At 31.3% G+C, this 12,515-nt stretch overlaps 2 long non-coding RNA genes across 2 annotated transcripts; both read left to right on the plus strand.

The window, feature by feature from the left end:
- The first annotated feature begins 180 nt into the window (after positions 1–180).
- LOC139486234 (uncharacterized) lies at positions 181–1,485 on the plus strand. The gene is made up of 3 exons (XR_011655522.1): positions 181–279; positions 611–709; positions 1,351–1,485. It is a non-coding gene; the product is annotated as an uncharacterized lncRNA (long non-coding RNA).
- A 6,690-nt stretch (positions 1,486–8,175) lies between these two features.
- Positions 8,176–9,775, plus strand: LOC139486235 (uncharacterized). Its single transcript, XR_011655523.1, has 3 exons — positions 8,176–8,306; positions 8,902–9,000; positions 9,676–9,775. It is a non-coding gene; the product is annotated as an uncharacterized lncRNA (long non-coding RNA).
- The last annotated feature ends 2,740 nt before the right edge of the window (positions 9,776–12,515 follow it).

Raw genomic sequence — 12,515 nt, forward strand, 5'->3', positions numbered from 1 at the left:
TTTAAGAAGTAAGTATAAATGTATGATCCAAATTTAAAGAAACTCACTCGAATAAATACGATCACAGAAGTAAAAAGTTTTTATAGTATCCGGTGATAGAAGTACAAGTGTATGATCATGGTTTAAAACTAATACAAAAGTTAAATGTACTGCAATATCAATGGTAACATTACTTCACAGGGCATGACAGCACTACATCTGGCATCAAGTAATGGACACAAGGAAGTAGTAACTATTCTCCTTGATCATGATGCAGATCCAAACGCAAAACATACAAACGTGAGTAATAAGTTAATACGGTTATGTCGTATCATCTTCCTCCGAAAAAACTATAAATCTCATCCATGAATGATGCAAATGTAGTATACTTTCATTTTAACTGTAATCCATGATATGTATAAGTTACTTAGTATTCCATTAAATACTTTAAGAAGTAAGTATAAATGTATGATCCAAATTTAAAGAAACTCACTCGAATAAATACGATCACAGAAGTAAAAAGCTTTTATAGTATCCGGTGATAGAAGTACAAGTGCATGATTATGATTTAAAATTAATACTAAAGTTAAATAAATGTAATGAAATATCAAATTGTATCATCCCTTAACAGGGTTCTACAGCACTACATTGGGCAACTTGGAAAGGACACAAAGAAGTAGTTACTATTCTCCTTGACCATGATGCAGATCCAAACGTAAAAGATACAAAAGTGAGTAATAAGTTAATGAGGTAATTTCGTGTCATGTTCCTCAAGAAAATTCATATCAAGGAGGCAATTGTCGTTTACTTTCATTTTCACTGTAATCTTTGATATATATAAGCATCTGAGTATTCCATTTAGACTTTTAATAAATAAGAAGTTTAAATGTATGATCCAAATTAAGCAGTTGCTTTTCCCTTCTCTGTTTATTGACATTGTTTGTTTTATCAGTTTTAATGGACTTCCTCTTGTTGAAACAGATGTTTTTGCACTTGCTTCGTTTATTTCTTTCCGTGTTTTTTGACAGCTTTTATGGACTCTCCCTTTTGAACTAAAAAATGTTTTCACGTGTTCCATTGATTGGTGTGTATTTATTTTGTCGGTTTTTATGTAATTTTCATTCTTTTTTAATGCAAAACGCAAATTATACAGACGTGAGTAATGTGTTATTTCATCGCGCATGTTTTGTTATGATATTTTTTTATAATTTCTCAGCCATTTGAGGAATAATATAACTTGAATAAATACAATCACAGATGTAATACGTTTTCATAGTATCCGGTGAGAGAAATAAAAGTGCATGATGACGATTTGAAATTAATACTAAAGTTAAATGATTTGAAATATCAAATTGTATCATTATTGCACAGGGCGAGACAGCACTACATTTATTATCAAGAAAAGGACACAAAGAAGTAGTTACTATTCTCCTTGACCATGATGCAGATCCAAACGCAAAAAATACCAAAGTGAGTAATAAGTAAATAAGGTTATGTCGTCTCATGTTCCTCATGAAAATTCATATCAAATAGGCAATTGTAGTTTACTTTTATTTTCACTGTAATCTTTGATATATATATGTATAAGAATCTGAGTATTCCATTTAGACTTTTAATAAATTTATAAGAAGCATGAATGTATGATCCAAATTAAGCAGATGTTTTTCCCTTCTCTGTTTATTGACATTGTTTGTTTTATCAGTTTTAATGGACTTCCTCTTGTTGAAACAGATGTTTTTGCACTTGCTTCGTTTATTTCTTTCCGTGTTATTTGACAGCTTTTATGGACTCTCCCTTTTGAACTAAAAAATGTTTTCACGTGTTCCATGATTGGTATGTATTTATTTTGTAGGTCTTTATTTTATTCTCATTTTTTTAAATTGCAAAACACAAAATATACAGACGTCAGTAATATGTTTATAAGGTTATGTCGTGTTATCTTCCTCCTAAAAACTATATCTTATCTACGCAGACTACAGTTGTAGTTAACGTTCATTTTCACTTGTTATCTAGAATATAAATAAGAACCTGAGAATCAATTATCAATGAATTCGTCAACATAATTAAATTTTAACCATTTGAATCACTTAAGTAGGCAACTCTATTACATCAAAGAATCAACTAATTAAAAGTGTTTTTATTATTCGATAAACCTTCTCTTTTTCCTATGATAAGTTTTTATTTAGTCACAAAAATACTGAACTCCGAGGAAAATACAAACGGAAGAAATGATCATGCACTTGAACTTATCTTACCGGATACTATGAAAACGTATTTTAACGATTATGTCTGTTTTTGGCATATTTGGCAACACTTTTAGGAATTTTGGATCTCAATGTTTTTCAACTTCGTACTTTATTTGGCTTTTTTTCAACTTTTTTGGATTCGAGCGTCACTGATGAGTCTTTTGTAGACGAAACGCGCGTCTGCCGTATATATAAAATTTAGTCCTGGTATCTATGATGAGTTTATTTTGTTCACACATCGTTATAAAAATAATGGAATTGATGCGACTGTCATACATGTGGTTTGGCGCTATAAAACCAGGTTCAATCCACCATTTTCTACATTTGAAAATGCCTGTACCAAGTCAGGAATATGGCAGTTGTCCATTCGTTAGATGTGTTTTACCATTTGATTTTGCCATTTGATTAGGGACTTTCCGTTTTGAATTTTCCTCGGAATTCAGTATTTTTGTGAAATTCCCGATTTGATCATTACTGCACAGGGCGTGACACTACATTTGTCATCAAGCAATGGACACTTGGAAGAAGTTACTGTTCTCCTTGACCATGATGCAGATTCAAACGCAAAAAATACAAAATTGAGAAATAAGTAAATGAGTTAATTCATGTTATGTTCGTGAATAAAACTATTCCCTTTATCTGAGGAAGACCTTCAATGTCCCTGTAATCTATGATATACACAAGAACTGAGTATTTCACATGTTTCATTTTCAATTCTATAAAAAAAATAATAGATGTTTGAACCATAAAAACATTTTTAAATAAAATTGAACATTTTCAACATGTTAGACAAAAAATGTAAATTACGAATAACAAAATGTGTGGTTGTTTATTAAAGAGACAGTTTTACAACTGTTACAATGAAAAAAAATCTAAAATAACCATATATAGTATTTACAGTATATATAAGCATACAAATTGAGCGGGTTTGAATGTAACTGCCAGAATTATGAAAAAAACTGGGCCTGAGAATGTAAAAAAAATAGTTAGATAGTTATCAAAGGTACCCGGGTTATAATTTAGTACGCCAGACGCGCGTTTCGTCTACAAAAGACTCAGCAGTGAAAACCTGAGCGCCATTCAATGTAAATATTATTTATAAAACGAAATTCTACTACCAGAAAGCAAATTAAATTAATTTCTGAAGAAACTACTTGAAGCGGGGTGACTGGTAAACATCTAGGGTGGATTAACCTGATCCAGTGGTTACGTATGATAATTCATATCATTTTTTAATACTTAAGTGAGGATCAATGATTTTTTGTTTGGGATCATCTTTAAAAAACACCGGATAAAAGTTATAACTAAACCACCGTGCTTAAACAGCTGTGGGTAACTTACGCCTTGCGTCGGTCAAAGACTAATCTTATATAGAATAACAATACCATGAACGCAACAATTAAACCACTGAATTGAAAAGTTGTATTAATCGTTTAGGGAAACTCCTAAACGTAATAGGTGATTAAATTCTACAAATTAAACGATCACAGCACGATTTGAAAAAAAAACAACACTTAGGCTGTCCGTCACTTCAAAACAACTTGTCCGTAAATTTTTATTATACTAATATGGATGTCATGTCCGTAACTTTCAAAGAATCGACATACGTGGCTGTTATGTTTAAACTTATGATATAGATTGTATCGAATAAATAATCAGAAATGAAGTAGATTTTTAGAAATAGTATGTTATAGTTCATTGTATCGATGGAAGACAAAATTGGAAATATGAAAAAAGTAACGATACATCCGTAAAACTCGGGTCTGATTTTGTGTAACGTCGGAGTACCCAAATCGCCCATTTCGGAGGGTGGTTTATACCATTGCAGATAAACTGTTGAAACATCATTGTTGATTTTTATTAATGAACAAGTAGACTACACAATTATTTTTTTCACACATACATATGGCGTTTATACACTTACTGATTGTCTGCCAGCAATAACAAGGGTAGTATGAATCCTGGATGTTGAAGGGGAACCCAAATTGCCCAGGCAGTGGAAAGACTATGCGAGACTTCAGTGCACAAACTTCTTTCTGTCTTTTAAAAACTTTTCTCTCATCCCCACTAAAACAAAAATCCCATCAGCATTGACAGTAAAATAGAAGGGGGTTTGCAATCTGGGCGCACTGTGACGTTGCGCACGATATTGCGCCCACAGCTAGCTACTGTATATGTTCTGAGTCTCTTGTCGTTTGGTTATTTAGACATATATTGTTATATTGTATCAAAAATCTCATGACAATTATCAAAGGTTCAGCCAAAAACGAGTATATTTAAAAGACATTTCATTTCCATCTTTTAAAACAAAATCACTTAATTGTTAAGTCCAATTTATGACATAATACGATTCTATTACAATTTTGTGGCCTGTTGCATTCGATGCTCCAACTTTGAAGATTTGCAGTAAATGAGAAAACTTGAGGAAAGGACATATTGTAAAAATGGATAAACCTAGTTTTACAGCTAGCTGCATATTTCACTTGTCTGCAAGTTGCGTTAAATTTCATTAAATTGAACAAATATAAAAGACACAATAGGTAAAAGTCAGTGACAATAAAGGGAATAGAGCAGTCAGAATAGTTTAACAATTAGACATAGTATGTGAAAATATAAATCACTAAGACAACAGGGTCATTTAATAGTATAACAATCTCTGATAACATACAAAGAGAAAACAACTAAACATACAAGGAAACATATTCCAAAAAGCATAACATTATAACCAACTGATGGCATGTATAAATACCGAGTAGCGTCAAAGAGTATTCATCAAATAAACTCATCATATATATATACCAGGACTAAATTTTGTATATACGCCAGACGCGCGTTTCGTCTACAAAAGACTCATCAGTGACGCTCGAATCCAAAAAAGTCAAAAAGGCCAAATAAAGTACGAAGATGAAGAGCATTGAGGACCAAAATTCCTAAAAGTTTTGCCAAATACACATAAAAAAAAACAGAGGTGAAAGTAAACCGCAAACAGATTATTAAACTAAAAAAATTAAAGAGTATGACAAAGCCATGGTCCGAAGCGAAAAACGTCGATAAGACACACTTTAGTTAATAAAAGTTCAAACCATAACTTTGATCGAATACAAACCCCACATAAAACTTCCGTTGTGTAAGTATGATGCGTTAATAAAGTCACATTTGGTTGTGAATGAGCAGTATAAACGGCCGTGTAGGTTACAAATAAAGGGTTTTAGGATGTTAATTGTCCTTTAATTGTTGAAATTATAACTCTTAAAATTTTAAATTAAAAGTTACCCACATCTGAAAATAAAGTTACGGACAGTCTGTTTAGTTTCGATCAAAACGTTACGGACGTCTTATGCTTTTTTCTAAAATTGGCCTTGAATTTTAGTGAACTCTAAATTACAAACTTATGATAATTGTTAGTGATCTCTTTATTCAAGAATCCTATAAATATTTACATTATGCATGAAAAACGTCACAAAAGGTAGATTTTGTAAGAATTAAATATCAACGAGATAAGAGTCCGCCATCTTGGGCTGTGGGTAACTTAAGTTAATATAAACATAATATAAAAATGAGCGGTTTTGAACGTTACAGCCAGAAATATGAAAAAAAATGTGCTTGAGAATGTAAAAAAAAAGAATTAGAACCTGACCTCCATTTAATTTTATTATCATTTATAAATGGAAACCTACTATGAGAAAGCTAAATTAAATTAATTTCTAAAGCAACTAATAAAATGGAGAATGGAAATGGGGAATGTGTCAAAGAGACAACAACCCGATCATAGAGCAGACAACAGCAGAAGGTCACCAACAGGTTTTCAATGCAGCGAAAAATTCCCGCACCCGGAGGCGTCCTTCAGCTGGCCCCTAAACAAATATATATACTAGTTCAGTGACAATGAACGCCATACTAAACTCCATATTGTACACAAGAAACTAAAATCAAAAATTATACAAGACTATAACAAAGGCCAGAGGCTCCTGACTCGGGACAGGCGCAAACATGCGGCGGGGTTAAACATGTTCATGAGATATCAACCCTCCCCTATACCTCTAGTCAATGCAGAAAAGTAACCGCATAACAATGCGCATATTAAAATTCAGTTCAAGAGAAGTCAGAGTTTGATGTCAGAAGTTGTAACCAAAGAAAATAAACAAAATGACCATAATACATACATATCAACAGACTACTAGCAGTAAACTGATCTGCCAACTTCAGACTTCAATTTAACTGATTGAAAGATTATGTCTTCATCATATGAATATCAGGCACAATCCTTCCCGTTAGTTTGAATAAATTAATTTCTGAAGCAACTTTAAACAGCCTGTATGACTGATAATAATGTAGGGGCGAACCTAATCCTGTAGTTACGTATGATAATTCATACACATTTTTCATACTTAAGTAAGGATTAAAGATTTTTGGTTTGGGAGCACCCTTGAATCAAACTGAATAAAAGTTTTGATTAAACGTTTAAATGATTCTACAACCCGAACCAAAATATTTATCAATTAGCATAAATGAAATTAAATCTCTTTTGAAAATCAAAAAAAGATAGAGTTCGTTTTTTTTAATTTCCTAACACACGTTTTTTTATATTGTTTTTCAATTGCTCAACAACTTTATGATTGATATAAGAAACTTAAATAAAATTAAAAACCAATTGTTCAGAGAACAATTGAAGGTCTTTCCATCAAAACAATGTATTTTGATATGAAAAGTTGTGAAACTAAGTTTAAAATGTCATTTCAATCGTCAAATGATAGCTCCTGGTAAGCTGATTCCAAAAATATATTGTTTCCATACATTTTTTTTTAAATAAGGGAGATAATTTGTTACTTCCGGTTTGAAAAATGTTACTTCCGATTATATTTGAATATTTACTTGACACTGATTCCAAAAATATCTGGTTCTATATACTTTTATATTAATAAAGTACAAAAAATTAGCTATTTCCGGTTTACAAAAGGTCACTTCCGGTTGTTTTTTACAAGGTTAAATGGTTTGATACCTTTTTCTAAAAGTTGTATATCTTTATCATGTATACATATAGAATAAAAGCAAAGGTCAAAATCTAGAACGTCAAATTAAGCTATGACCTTGAGATCAATTTCAAGGTCATAAACCAAGGACCTCAAATCAAAAGACCATAGGTCTTTATTATATTTAGTTAATGAGTTATATCACCAAACGCGTATTTTTAAATACAAGAGGGGAGAAAACTCCCTTTTACATTCAACGTACGCTTGCAATCAAAATTTACATCTTACGACATGTCGCAACTAACAATTTAGTAAAAATAATTTGTTGATATCTTATACAGTCTTTGGATATAAGTGAAAATAAGCCAAATTCAAATATTAGAATATGACCTTGACCTTTGACCTTGACCTAATTTTCATTTTTTGGGACCAAGGACCTCAAATCAAAAAATCCTAGGTCTCTATCACTTATGATTTATAAGATAGAAATTCATATCACTTATATCAGATGCAAAAGGGGAAATAACTCTCATATGGAGCGGTCATATCGCTTCGGTCAAAATAGGACAAATCATGCGAAGGATATAACGAGCAATTTTGTAAAATAAATTTGTCATAATCTTTTACGGTTGCGAAGGAGATGCGCTAACAAGGAAAACAGTGTTTGGGGAGATAACTCCTACAAAGAAAAGTATTCGTTTACGCAGGGTAAATTTCAAAAGCGCATAAACTGTTCGATATCATATACCAAATATCTAAGCGACATATTGCGAAACAAATGTTTATCGCAAGAACAAAATTAGGCGGAAGAAAAAAAAAAAAAAAAAAAAAATAATCAGAAGAAAAACAATAGGTCTTTCCACAGAAAAGTGGAAAGACCTAATAAATACAGTCACAGATGTAAAACGTTTTCGTCGTATACGGTAAGAGAATAAAAAGTGCATGACAATGATTTAAAAATATCACTTAAGTTAATTGATTCGAAATATCAAATTGTATCATTGCTGCACAGGGCGTGACAGCACTACATATCGCATCAAACAAGGGTCACAAAGAAGTTGTTACTCTTCTCCTTGAGAAGGCAGCAGATCCCAATGCAAAAGATGAAGACGTGAGTATTGAATTAATGAGTTAATTCATGTTATGTTTATAGAGAAAATTAGTCCCTACACCTGAAGAAGACTTCACATTCCCTGTAATCTATGATATAAATCAAAACTGAGTATTTCACATGTTTCTGTCATATACGCTTATATGAGGTTAACAAGTTTTTCGACGAAATATCATGAAAACAAATCAACGAGTTTGTAACCACACAATAGTTATCAAATTGTGATAATTGAAATAAATTAAGTTGGACACAGAGGTTTCTAGTTTTTTGGTTCATTTTTGAAGCAACATGTATAATATAATCAATGCTCTCTGGTTGGTTTCGACTAATACATTAGAACAAACTAGGTTTAAGACATAACAAAAATCATTAAAGCAATAAGAGGAAAACGCTAGTTCAAAATCACATTTAAAGACGTCAAAGATAGCTAAGCCATTTGAGGAATAAATAAAGAATATCACATGAATAAATACGATCACGGATGTAATTCGTTTTCATAGTATCCAATGAGAGAAGTGCAAGTGCATGATTGTGATTTAAAATCAATACTAAAGTTAAATGAGTTGAAATATAAAATTGTATCATTATTGCACAGGGCGAGACAGCACTACATTGGGCATCTTGGGAAGGACACATTGAAGTAGTTACTATTCTCCTTGACCATGATGCAGATCCAAACGAAAAAGATACAAAAGTGAGTAATAAGTTAATGAGGTTATGTCGTGTCATGTTTCTCAAGAAAATTCATATCAAGGAGGCAATTGTAGTTTACTTTCATTTTCACTGTAATCTTTGATATATATAAGCATCTGAGTATTCCATTTAGACTTTTAATAAATAAGAAGTTTAAATGTATGATCCAAATTAAGCAGTTGTTTTTCCCTTCTCTGTTTATTGACATTGTTTGTTTTATCAGTTTTAATGGACTTCCTCTTGTTGAAACAGATGTTTTTGCACTTGCTTCGTTTATTTCTTTCCGTGTTTTTTTGACAGCTTTTATGGACTCTCCCTTTTGAACTAAAAAATGTTTTCACGTGTTCCATTGATTGGTGTGTATTTATTTTGTCGGTTTTTATGTAATTTTCATTCTTTTTTAATGCAAAACGCAAAATATACAGACGTGAGTAATGTGTTATTTCATCGCGCATGTTTTGGTATGATATTTTTTTTCCTTATTTCTTCTATTTTTTCGCGCATGATATTTTAACAATTGCTAAGCTATTTGAGGAATTAATAAAGAATATCACATGAATAAATACGATCACGGATGTAATACGTTTTCATAGTATCTAATGAGTAGGCAACTATCTATTCCATAAAGAATCAACTATCTATTCCATAAAGAATCAACTTATTTAAAAAATTTTAGGGTTGGTTACCACTCCATTGCGCAGCTTCCGCTGGAGACAGAGACATTGTAAGTGAATTACTCCGTAGAGGAACAGATGCAAATGCAGAAACATCAAAAGTAAGTGTCAATCTAAAGCTTGCAAACAGAGATTTCTAGTGTTTTGTTCATTTTCGAAGCAGCATGTATAATGTTAGTAATGCTCTCTGCTTGGTTTCGACTAATACTCTAGACCAAACAAGGTTTAAAAAAGGAAAAGGAAAAATTGATTGAAACAATAAGATCGAAAAACTATTTAAATCACATTTTTAATTTATTTTAATTTCGCTTGTTTTGATATGATATTTTTGAAAGTTGCTCAGCCGTTTGAGGAATAAATTTTAAAAATCACACAAATAAATACGATCACAGATGTAATACGTTATCATCGTATACGGTAAAAAAAGAACAAGTGCATGACAATAATTTAAAGATATTCCTAAAGTTAAATGAATCGAAATATACAAGAGGTCATGTCATGTCATGTTCACACAGGCAATTGATCCCTATACCCGAAGAAGGCAAACATGGTATACTTACTTATTCACTGTTATCTATGATATAATTTATAACTGAGTATTCCATTAAATTTCTTTAATAAACCAAAAGTTTAGATGTAAGATTTAAATAAGGCAGTTGTTTGTCACTTGTACCGTTGATTGATATCGTTTCATTTTATTCATGTGATTCAAATAAGGCAGTTGTTTAACTTGTACCGTTGATTGATATCGTTTCATTTTATTCATGTGATTCAAATAAGGCAGTTGTTTAACTTGTACCGTTGATTGATATCGTTTCATTTTATTCATGTGATTCAAATAAGGCAGTTGTTTAACTTGTACCGTTGATTGATATCGTTTCATTTTATTCATGTGATTCAAATAAGGCAGTTGTTTAACTTGTACCGTTGATTGATATCGTTTCATTTTATTCATGTGATTCAAATAAGGCAGTTGTTTTTTTTCTATTGTACCGTTGATTGATATCAATTGATTTTGTTTATGTTATTCTCTGTTTTCTAATTTGCCTTGGAGTTCGGTTTTTCTCATACTCCTTTTTTTCATCAACATGACAAAACGACAAAATCTCTTTGTTTGAAACATGAATCTGAACAACAACAAAATTGGGAATTCAACAATGAGACAGTAGCACAACAATAATTTGGCATAAAAATTAAAAAGATCATATAATAGGGAACATGTGTACTAAGTTTTAAGTTGATTGGACTTCAACTTCATCAAACACTACCTTGACCAAAAACTATAACCTGAAGCGGGACAGACGCACAGACGAACGGACGGGCGAACGGACGCACAGATCAGAAAACACAATGCCCCTCTACTATCGTAGGTGGGGCATGAAAATGTTATAAGTGTAAATCCACAATGCATCCATGTTCTTTGTGCTATGTTAAAACAAATGGACAGATGAAGAAGGTTATGGAACATCTGTTTTGAGAATTTTATGTGCAAATGAACAAGAAATTCAAACTGAGAGAACTGACACAACTAAATGTATAAAACAGAAGCAGTACGAATGATTTGCAGTATCTGTTATGATTTTAATTGATTTTTACACGATGTCCAAAACCAAAATAGATCAGATGAGCGACAAAAGTTCTTGAGCTTCTAGTTTAAGTACGTCAGATGTTTGTAATTAAATTTTTATTTCTCTAAGACGTGTAGGAAAATTTTAATCGAATTTAAAGGTTTATAAAAATGTTGTGGTAAAAAAAAAATGTGAATCAAATAGATGTGCCTGTAGAAAAGCAAAGTTGCAATAGTCGATGTCATCCAAATTAAGTTCGTAAAGATATATGATTGTTTTTGAAATATTGTTCTAAACCTTTTAATATATTGTTCCTTAAATTTGATATGTTGTGCTCACATTTTAATGGATTGAGGTTATCATTTTAATATATTTTGCTTAACATTTCACAATTAATGTTTTTATTGATGTTTTGATATGAACTTGTGGAAGGAATTATTTAACTTTTATTCAATTTCTATACAAATAGAACTAATTCATCATTTCAGTTATTATGTATAATCCCTGACATTATTTCTACTGACCATACAGTTGTTATCCCTAAACTGACCAGTGATTCTACATTATCACTGATTCCACAAATTCACTGTTACATATATAAGTAACTTAGTATTCCGTTTAAACCTTTACTAAATAAGAAGTATAAATGTATGATCTAAATTAAGCAGTTGTTTTTTTGTTAGTTTTTATGTAATTCCTTTTTTTTTTATTTCAAAACGCAAAATATCCAGACCTGAGTAATACGTTTATAAGGTTATGTTATGTCATCTTCATCCGAAAATCTATATCTTATCCACGCAGAATACAATTGTAGTTCACTTTCATTTTCACTGTAATCTAGGATTTCAATAAGAAACTGAGAATAAACTATCAATGAATTCGTTAACATGATTACATTTAATCATTGAAACCACTTTAGTAGGCAACAATCTATTGCATAAAGAATCAACTTATTTAAAATGTTTTAGGGTTGGTTACCACTCCATTGCGCAGCTTCCGCTGGATACATAGACATTGTAAGTGAATTACTCCGTAAAGGAACAGATGCAAATGCAGAAACAACAAAAGTAAGTGTCAATCTGAAGATTGCAAACAGAGATTTCTATTTTTTTGTTCATTTTCGAAGCAGCATGTATAATGTTAGTAATGCTCTCTGCTTGGTTTCGACTAATACTCTAGACCAAACAAGGTTTAAAAAAGGAAAAATGATTGAAACAATAAGATCGAAATACTATTTAAATCACATTTTTAATTTATTTTAATTTCTTCAGGTG

This window comes from Mytilus edulis, chromosome 8 (genome assembly GCF_963676685.1).
Source record: "Mytilus edulis chromosome 8, xbMytEdul2.2, whole genome shotgun sequence".
Taxonomy (NCBI): domain Eukaryota; kingdom Metazoa; phylum Mollusca; class Bivalvia; order Mytilida; family Mytilidae; genus Mytilus; species Mytilus edulis.